The 11,446-nt window shown below is 32.9% G+C and overlaps 1 pseudogene; it reads left to right on the top strand.

Annotated features, from left to right (window-relative positions):
- The first annotated feature begins 1,323 nt into the window (after nt 1–1,323).
- Nucleotides 1,324–2,367, top strand: LOC149145230 (B2 protein pseudogene; annotated as a pseudogene).
- The last annotated feature ends 9,079 nt before the right edge of the window (nt 2,368–11,446 follow it).

The raw sequence follows: 11,446 nt of genomic DNA, 5'->3' as shown, positions 1-11,446 counted from the left end.
TTTGTTACAGATCATGGCTGCCGTTGTTGGAAGGTTTATGGGTGCTCAGGGGACTTCGTTCTTGAGAAAAGGAGAGAAGAAAAATTCGCCATCCAGGAGGAATGTAGCAGTGATGGCCTCTATTGGTCTGATGGAGGTGTTTTCTTGATTTGGGCAGGCGATGTGCTATCTGGAACATCATCAAATGGCGTGCATCATGCTGGTATCTCTGTGTTTTTTTTAGATCCAATTTCAATTGAGATAACTATAAATAATTTTAGAGCGCTTTAGGCTCTCAAATACTGAATCTCCATTTGTACCAGAAAAGTTTCTGCAGTAAGAAGTTGAACAGATTTAAGTGAACCAGGTTGTTTTGTCCTTTATTTAAAATTTTCTGCAAGTGACATCCACAGATTGAATTGTTGGCTTCGGGGCTTTGGAATTTCTATATCGTAATTGCGGTGGCTGGAATCTAACAGTAGAATTTGTTACAGATCATGGCTGCCGTTGTTGGAAGGTTTATGGGTGCTCAGGGGACTTCGTTCTTGAGAAACAGAGAGAAGAAAAATTCGCCAGCCAGGAGGAATGTAGCAGTGATGGCCTCTGCTGGTTTGATGGAGGTGTTTTCTTGATTTGGGCAGGCGATGTGCTATCTGGAACATCATCAAATGGCGTGCATCATGCTGGTATCTCTGTGTTTTTTTTAGATCCAATTTCAATTGAGATAATTATAAATAATTTTAGAGTGCTTTAGGCTTTCAAATACTGAATCTCCATTTGTACCAGAAAAGTTTCTGCAGTAAGAAGTTGAACAGATTTAAGTGAACCAGGTTGTTTTGTCCTTTATTTAAAATATTCTGCAAGTGACATCCACAGATTGAATTGTTCGCTTCGGGGCTTTGGAATTTCTATATCGTAATTGCGGTGGCTGGAATCTAACAATAGAATTTGTTACAGATCATGGCTGTCGTTGTTGGAAGGTTTATGGGTGCTCAAGGGACTTCGTTCTTGAGAAACGGAGAGAAGAAAAATTCGCCAGCCAGGAGGAATGTAGCAGTGATGGCCTCTGTTGGTCTGATGGAGGTGTTTTCTTGATTTGGGCAGGCGATGTGCTATCTGGAACATCATCAAATGGCGTGCATCATGCTGGTATCTCTGTGATTTTTTAGATCCAATTTCAATTGAGATAACTATAAATAATTTTAGAGCGCTTTAGGCTCTCAAATACTGAATCTCCATTTGTACCAGAAAAGTTTCTGCAATAAGAAGATGAAAAGATTTAAGTGAACCAGGTTGTTTTGTCCTTTATTTAAAATTTTCTGCAAGTGACATCCACAGATTGAATTGTTGGCTTCGGGGCTTTGGAATTTCTATATCGTAATTGCGGTGGCTGGAATCTAACAGTAGAAATTAAGTCGGTTAAGTTTTGGAAAATGGACTCTTTTGTGTTCGGGAAGTTCGAGGAGGACCTTCGGGGTCGGAGCTCAGAGGATCAGGATTGGACGTTGGCTGCCTCAAAGCTCTCTATATTCGAACAAACGAGAGGAAAAAGTGACAGGATTAAGAGTCTGGAGCCTAAAACTTTATACTCACAAGTGAAACAGGGGGGAATTAAATAGGAAGCTTGAGGAAGTTAACGACGACCAATTTAACTTGATTCGGAAACCATTTGAATCTGGCACCAGAGTTGGAATTGTACACGGCGGTTATAACATAAGCCATGGCATTAAGTATAACAGCAATAGTCGTAGCAACGGAAACAACAACTAAAAAAATAATAGCTTTGAAAAGCGGTTCAAGACATTACCATCCTCAAAAATTCTCCCTAGAAATGAGATTCTCAGTGGCTACAACTTTGTATGCAACAACGACACTATGCAAAAATATCTCAAGCGAATGTTGTTTGGTTTGCCTCAACGATATCGGGATTTTGTTCGTGCCATAACACCAGGTCTGCCACTCTTTTTGTATAATTATACAATCCATCAGTTGCATGGAATATATCAGGCCATCAGCTTTGGAGGATCCAATATTGATCCAACAGCTTGGGAAGACAAAAAATGCAAAGATGAATCAAGGTTTCCAGCACAGGTGAGGATTCGTGTTAAAAAGGTGTTCAAACCACTTGAAGAGGATGCTTTTAGACCTATCTTGCATCACTATGATGTTCCCAAGTTCCGTCTACCACTCTATGTCCCAAGGATTTTGGCCTTGCTAGACCTGTTTGAGGAGAACAGCATATGATACATACATCCTAGGATAATTTTAGGATAGTTTCTTCCCATGTAGAGGGATTGGCTTGTATTGGCCGGTATATCTTAATATTTTCAAGCCTAGTCTTCAAAGTTCAAACTTTTGCAGATGCTTTATGTGCAGGGTTGTCTAATGTCCAGGTTTCATGCTATTCGTCGGCAGAGCTATGGTTTTGGTCATTGTTGGTCAATATTGCACAAAATGGCTTTCCTTGTTCTTGATTGTGGAAGAAGACACCATAATCAAATTCACCATGAAGTCACTGTTCTCTTAAAATACACTTAAAAATGTCTATTATCTGCCGAAACTGGTGATGTGGATGGATTAGAGTACATGCATCACTTCAGAGTAACAGTGTAGCAATCCTCATAACTGCTCCCTGTCATCTCTTTCACTATCCTGCCACAAGATTAATCTTGTGAATAAACATCTCTATATAACATGAGAGGATTAATCTTCTAAGTGGCTACAACTTTGTATGCAACAACGACACTATGCAAAAATATCTCAAGCGAATGTTGTTTGGTTTGCCTCAACGATATCGGGATTTTGTTCGTGCCATAACACCAGGTCTGCCACTCTTTCTGTATAATTATACAATCCATCAGTTGCATGGAATATATCAGGCCATCAGCTTTGGAGGATCCAATATTGATCCAAGAGCTTGGGAAGACAAAAAAATGCAAAGATGAATCAAGGTTTCCAGCACAGGTGAGGATTCGTGTTAAAAAGGTGTTCAAACCACTTGAAGAGGATGCTTTTAGACCTATCTTGCATCACTATGATGTTCCCAAGTTCCGTCTACCACTCTATGTCCCAAGGATTTTGGCCTTGCTAGACCTGTTTGAGGAGAACAGCATATGATACATACATCCTAGGATAATTTTAGGATAGTTTCTTCCCATGTAGAGGGATTGGCTTGTATTGGCCGGTATATCTTAATATTTTCAAGCCTAGTCTTCAAAGTTCAAACTTTTGCAGATGCTTTATGTGCAGGGTTGTCTAATGTCCAGGTTTCATGCTATTCCTCGGCAGATCTATGGTTTTGGTCATTGTTGGTCAATATTGCACAAAATGGCTTTCCTTGTTCTTGATTGTGGAAGAAGACACCATAACCAAATTCACCATGAAGTCACTGTTCTCTTAAAATACACTTAAAAATGTCTATTATTTGCCGAAACTGGTGATGTGGATGGATTAGAGTACATGCATCACTTCAGAGTAACAGTGTAGCAATCCTCATAACTGCTCCCTGTCATCTCTTTCACTATCCTGCCACAAGATTAATCTTGTGAATAAACATCTCTATATAACATGAGAGGATTAATCTTCTAAACAATAAACATCTCTGTATAATACAAGATATCACATAGTAAATCATAAAGGGTTTGCTTTATCTACCTTCCTTAAACTGTCTTTGATTGAATCTACTGAACCTCCCCAAAGTTTAATCCGATCTTTAGCTTGTGAAGCCTGCAATTTATGGGTAAAACCAGCGATATACTAAATTACGAAGCCCAGGAAGAATGTTAGTAAAGAGTAGATTTGGAATTACAGGTAAATAACTCTCTGTCCCAGTGAGTCCTATACGTGATAAACATAAGAATTAGAGTCTGCAGTACTATTCCTCCAATCATGCCACCCAAAATACCTCTATACTCACTAGGGATGGGCATTGCCTGCGAGGTCGGCATCAATCCCATGGAATCACAATATAACCCAAACAATTTTACATTGAGAGGAAGCAGTTTGGGGATGGGACTCTTGGATCATATGCCCATTTCATATGGAACGTCTACTAAGTGGTTTCAGTTAATGGGGCATTGATTTCAGTGTTCAATATATTTTTATTCTTTATCAAAGTATCTTTTTGTTCTATTTGCTTTTTTTCAATTTATGCCTTACGGCGTTTCCTTTGCAACATCTGGTGCAAATGCTAGTTAAAACCCTTTTAGGAAGCGCCAAGAGCCCAATGTTTTGAACGGTGATGCCTACCATCATAATGGCAAATACAAACGCCATCGATGGAAACCCATTGATCTTACCGCTGCCACCTCAATACCATTTTCTACCTTACCAAATAACTTAAGGAAATTATATTAACGTGAAATTTAATATCTATTTTATTATCTATATTGTACAATTAAATAAAGTTTAAGTGTCTTTACTAGCATTTATATTTTGCAATTGCTTTATTCATATAGAAAAATTAAATATTTATTAAAAAAATCGTAGGCGCTGGCAACTTAAATTTACCTTTTTATATATATATATTTCTTATCTTCTTGATTATTTCCCGTAGGCATGTCAACTTAAGCTTGGGATCTTTTTGAACATTGTTTTATATCCCAATAAAGTTTTGATTTGAATGTCATATTTGTAACCTAAATTAATTTAAATCATACTATTTATTTATTTGATATTGTAAATTTATCTTGCTAGTCCTTGAGGCTCGCGGCATGGTACTCTTAGTAATCGAAATTCCGTGCTGATATTAATTTGTTCAGTTAAAGGAATGATGCAATGATTTTGGTGGCCTCTTCCTGAGAGAGAAAGGCGGAGAGAGGTTATATTGTCCATATGATTTTTTGGTTGAGAGGATTTATATGATTGATATTTTTTCGAACTGAAACTAATGTTAGCATTTCTTTATTAGCATCAAATTAACATCAATTATTTGGTTTGGTAATATATATCACGTCATATTCGCCAAATACCATATACCACACCACATGGTCATCGGCTACTTGCATGTACTGCTGTTACTTGTGAACAGTGAACGGATCGACGGGCTAACCATCTGTTCCCTATAAGCTTCTGCTCCCTGCACTACCTTGCATCAATATTGCTTACCTGCAATGGAAAAAAAAGCTTCTGCTCCCTGTAATAGCTTCCAAGCTATTTGCTCCCTGCAATAGCTCGTATTTACTAATTAATCATAGTTACTATTCAGCGAGCAACACTTCAAGTCCTTGTTGCTTAGCAACCCACCTTGTTGACTTATTTACCGGTTGGCATGTTAACTTAAGCTGGTATATTTTTAAATATTGGTTTATATCCAAATAAAGTTTATATTGGAATGTCATATTCATATTACAAATTAATTTAAACCATACCATTTATTTGTGTGACATTGTAAATTTGAACTAATATGGAATTAAGCCTTTGATCTATGTCTTACTATAGTTTGGAAATTTCACTAATTATAAAATAAAAAAAAAGTCTAATGATAAAAAAATTATTCAAATTGTTCTAACTTTTGACATTGTTTCAACCTAAATAGCATACTATACATATTTGGATGCAAATAATATATTTCTTATCTTTGGATGCAAGTGCAAAGAATTTATAAGAATTTATATTTTAAATGGTTTATTCTCGAATACTACCCGATAGAGATCATGCTTTTGTATAGTCCTAGAGAACAAGTTTTCCAGAATTAATATAATTTTTTGGTGTTTTAAACGAGTTTATGATCTATCGACATTCTTCCCACCTATGTCTATGAATGTCTAAATCGTGTATGACACCGTTCCCTCAATGCTTTCTTGGAAGGTGTGAAACATAGATATGTTTCTTTTCAATGTAAATGATTTTTATTTTTTTATTTTTAATTTCATGACATTAAAAAAAAGTAAACAACTCATTGTTGTATTCTGTTTTTCAACTATTCCCACTTAAATTGCAAGAGGAACTGTCAAAGGAACATAAATTTACAGTTCCAACATAACCTAATATTACAGAGATATTTACAATAACTCTGACCTGTAGTTTTGAAAATTTTGTAACTCTTTGATCGGGGGAGCTGAAAAACTTTGTAACTCAACCTGCTAATGTGCTTGCTGGAAGAAGAAATTTAATTCATAGTTAGGGTAATGGAGTTTATGCCTCAGACATAGTTGTTATGAAGATCTTCATATAAAATGTAGCCTGAATCCAAGGATAAAGCGTTTTTTGAAACCCCGTCTATAGATCTGCTATATTTTTGTAAATGTGTTGGGAATTAAAATCTTGAAAACGACTTTTTGTTTCTTCAATTTTGTGCTTCCATACTCTTAGATTTAGGACATTTAGCCAAAAATGGTATGTTCACCGGTTAATAACACACTTGGAGTCACCAAAAAGCCAAATACATTTAATTCTTTTTAGCTTAGCTAAGATCATGAGTGTCCAAACAACTATCAGTTCTTATTTGGTGTTGGTCCCAGCTCTGTGGCCAATTCTGAAATGAATTGTTCTGACAGGTTTCCTGACAGTTTATCAATCCCCCTCCTCCGTACAAATTCTTTTGAGTAGCTCCTTCAAAAAATCTTATAAAAAGATCTTGGGGGATATCTAGATATCAGACTCTTTGCTGGATTTTAGCATTTTGAAGACACAGGTATTCCTTGAAGCTAGAAATTATCTTGGAGAATTGTGGAATTATGCAAATACTTTCATTTCTGAGAAAGACTTTATTCCTAAACAGCCAAATACCCCAGCAACAAAAATAGGTAAAGCATAGAGATATTTGCATTTCTTCGCCCAAAAAGTAGCAATTCTTCAAAGTGGTGCATAACAGTTTATGTAAAACAATACACCAAATTTCCTCGGCAAAGATACATTCCACTAATAAATGGTAAAATTGTTTTCTATTTTTTCTACCCATTATATTGTAATAGATTGGATGTTCACTTCTTTTGACTTGAATTTATTAGAGTCGGTGAATTTTTCAAGTTCAATATTTGTATTTAAAACCTGTCATTAAATGTATTGATATTGATATGACTTGATGATCCATCTACAATTTTCCCACGAATGTCTAACACGCGAATGACTATCTTGCTGCGAAAAAGACTGAGAAGCTACCTTCCTTTGTCCTCGTCTTTATGTCAGCGTTAGTGGGTCACTTTATAAAGTAATATTGACGAATTAGTTAGTTTTCTTTCGCTTTTATATTATTTAAATTTTAAGTTATTTATTTATATATTATTTATTTAAATTTTAAGTTATTTATTTATATATTATTTAAATTTACATGAATAGGAAAATAAATTTAAATGAAATAAGAGAATAATTATGTTTTTTAATTAAACTAAAATAAAATTAATTACCTTACAAGTATTTTCATATTATGAAATAAAATGGTTTAATATTTTTTTTCCTAATTACAATTAGAATAATACTATCTATATATATATATAAAACAATGAGGATTTACGATTGTAAAGAGAACAATTTTTTTTTGTCTTAAGATGTTTTTGGGAATAGATCAATGCTTATTTTCACTTCTAAGTTCAGGAGAATTAGTCCTTATCTCCACAATGTTCATTTTCATTTTAGCACTCGTTTTCACTTCTAAGTTCATGAGAATTAGTCCTTATCTCCACAATGTTCATTTTCTTTTTAGCAGTCGTCAAGAAATAAAGGTAATTTTGGTCGATAATTTTTGTCCACAAGGATTTGGTTGATCATCTCCTCCTTCATTTTTTCCTCCAGCTCTTTATCATCCCACAATTTATCATTGAATTTGAAGTAATAGTATTTTCAATATTATCGTTATTATCCAAGATGATCTCATAATTTATCCCACAATGGTTCAGCCAAGATTGGCCATCCTTATGCCATCATTTGCTTCAGTCAAAAGTGGATATTTTAGCTAGAGTTAAAAACAATTTCGAAAAACCTCTTAACATCCATACTATAAAACTTCTTCTTATACATAAAATACCTAAACATAACTATATTTTCATATAAAAAAATTCAATAAAAAAATATTATATATATATATATATATATATATATATATATATATATATATATAAATATATATATATATATATATATAATTTACTAAATAAATATTTAAAAAATTCATATTTTATTAAATATATGAAAATAATTATTAACACAAATTAATAAGATTTTAAGTTTTCAAAATTTAATATAATTCTACATTATATTATATTGAATTAATATTATAAATAAAATTTAATATATTAATATAATCACATTTAATATAAGATTATGAAGATAAGATTAGGATTATAAATATTATATAGCAATTTCACCACACAACACGATCATAACCCTTATTTTATGAATTTCAAATTTATTTTAAATAATATTTAAATTAAGTGTTTATATTCTCAATTGTTTTCTTATTCCAAAAATTAATACAATATAACTATTTGATAAAAAAATATTTTAAATTATTTTAATTATCATATATATATATATATATATTATTAATTAAAATTTTAAAATAATTATTTTTATATTATTTTATAATTAAAAATTATGTGTAATATGCATTTCACTTTTATTAAAATTAAAATTTTTAAATTTTATTTTTTTTTCAACAAGAAAGTATTTATTTAAACTAATTATATTTATTAAATAATTACTTTTTTGCAATAAAAAGGTATTTCTTGTCTTGACAATAAACCAAATTGGATAGTTCGAAACATGTTGATAAAATTTCTCTTATGTGATTATTGCTAAAAGTTTTTTCTCAATTGTAAAATATGGTTCACGAAGTCTGAATTTGAAAATACTTATCAGTTAATTAATCTAGATCCATTTTAACCTTCGACCTATCAAACATCAAGAGGGATTAAACCTCTCGAGGTGAAACCATCTCGTTTGAGTTCGAAACTTGAGGAAATATTTGTTCCTCGAGAGATTTATTCCTCTCGACGCTTGATAGATCTGTGGTTAAGATGGATCCATGTTGGTTTCATTCAAACATAGTCACACAAAATTTGTTGAACATAATAATTTAAAATATAAATATGTCTAAGATTAATATGCTCATTTTAATTTCAAATTTACTAAGTTATCTAAGTTTGTTGAGGTGATAGAGACATAAAAATTTTGAATGCAAAGTTACAATGTAAAAGTGTTGAATGATAGAAAATGTGAATGATAAGAATGTAGTTAGATACAAATAGTCTTCACTGTGATCAGTCTCAAATTGTTTTCTTCTACTATTCTTATTGTTACACCTGTTAGTTTTACCATCTTTTCATCATATGAAAATGGTGGTTGAAATCATGGACCATTCAAATCTTTAACTAAAGCTATAGTACTAAATGTTATACCTTGTCCTTTTGCTCTCCAATAATAATAACAATTTTCTCCAAAGTTAATCATTGTGAGTTATTGAGTGCTAAACCCCAACCTTCAATGGTATTTATTTTTAATTACCTCGTTTGAATGCAAAGTGACCAACAATGTTGAATGATTGAAAATTGGAATAATAAGAATGTAAGCAATTACAAATAATGTACAATTTCAAGAAGCAAATGTTTCAGGTAAGTAAAAATTGTATTTAAGATCAAAATTCAAGTATTTTATTTATGGTTTAATTACTGTAACATAGAAATCAATGAACATTGTTAATACTTCTTTTTTGTTTACATTAAAATCAATGCATCTAGTACAAACAATCAAATAGGATTAGAAATCAACATTTATGTTGAAAGCAATGCATCTAGTGCTAGTAATCAAATAGGATTAGAAATCAACATCTACACTAAAATCAATATATCCAATGCAAGAAATCAAAGAGGATTACAAATAAACATCTAGAATGAAATGAAAGCATCTAGTGCAAGTGTTAGGTAGACTAATCCTTCTTGCGGACAAGATGGATCTCCTTAGATCTTAAACAAAATCTAGTAACAAACAAGAAAATAATTTCTACCTCTCCTTAGCTTATGATTGATTGAAACAAGTAATATGTGAGGAATCACTCACTGATTTAATGAAGTTCTTGTCGAAGTCCTTTCAGTGCCTTCCATATTCGACTTCTCCTTGATGCTTTAGAGGCCTTTTCCAGTGCTTTTCGCAACTTCTCCATGATGTTCCAAAGGAAACTGCATAGATAGAAACATACAAATGATCAAAGCATCTAACATATAGAAATAAAGATAAATGAAGTTCTTAACTCATCACACATGATAAATTGAATCAAAAACTAGTTATAAACTATGTGAGTGATCAAGGAATCTCACAAACAATATCGGAATAGACATGATTAGGAAAGAAAATTTTCTTGAATGATCTCCAAATTTCTCCTTGGATGAAAATATTCCTAGTGCTATTTCTACAGTATAAGCCTATGTTTAATGGTCCTCCCCAATCCTCTGGCCTATGTTTGATTTATACGCTAAGAGGAGAAGGGTTGTGATCCTCTTCCTAAGGGATGAGATCCACAAATGGTGGGATAGGGGATCCACAAAAAGACAGAAATAACTCGATGATGGGAGGGATCACGCTTGAGTAGGAATCAAATCAAAGTTATTAGTTGGGAAAGGTTCAACTAACAAAGCTTCTAGAATTTACTTTTTATTTTTTATTTGCATTGAGTCATGTGTGTAGACCATAGTGCAAGACAAAGCATAGTTTTGTGCTTCCTCTAATGGTCACTTCTGCATATGTGCAAAAACTGACTAGGGAAATACAGAGGTAGTCAAAAATAGGTTTTTGAGCCTTGTAATCTAGGAATTTCATTCTCTTCGGCATTGTTTATGTTATAGCCTTTAAGGGGGATGCTTTGGAACACTTTGATGGATAGAGAAAGATCCAGACTGATGTTCATTTTCCTAATGCGACAAAATAATGTGTAACAAATTCCCCCCTAAAGTGGAAAGTCCGAAAATATGTTTGAGGACTGAAGCGCTTTATCATGCGAAGGTTCGGATTAGAGACCATAGTTGGAGACCTAAAACAATCAATCAAATGTTACAATACAATATAAAATCATCGTTGAGGTAGGCATTCCCATACTGAGAGCATAAATGTCTCAGAGAAGTAGCACGGAAATACACCTGAAGATCCATGTCAACAGAAGATAGAGTATGGATGCAGCCATTAATGGATCTATGTTTACAACCATAAATATTTAATAAATGCATGCAACCTAGATAGATGAATCTAGATCCAGGGTCTTGATCTCCATTTCTCGATCCTTAGTATGAATCTAACCATGTGAGTGAATGTCTCATAGTCTAACATCATAGAAACCACCTGATTACTAGTTAATGATGTGAGCCATTAACAAGTGCGAGAGAAACCACCAATAATCATTAGGGGAATTTTTAGGTCTAAAATGCCCCCCCCCCCCCAAGGAAATTATAGAATAGTAGTGGAAATAATAAAATAAGATTAGATTACATCATCAAATTTTAGAGGGAAAAAAGAAAAAAACTATTTTTTCAACTTGTATAGT

The sequence above is a fragment of the Pinus tabuliformis genome, chromosome X (genome assembly GCF_031772625.1).
Source record: "Pinus tabuliformis cultivar Carrire ecotype Pingquan chromosome X, CPIR1, whole genome shotgun sequence".
In the NCBI taxonomy this organism is placed as follows: Eukaryota; Viridiplantae; Streptophyta; class Pinopsida; order Pinales; family Pinaceae; genus Pinus; species Pinus tabuliformis.
This window is presented reverse-complemented; position numbering and strand designations above follow the sequence as displayed.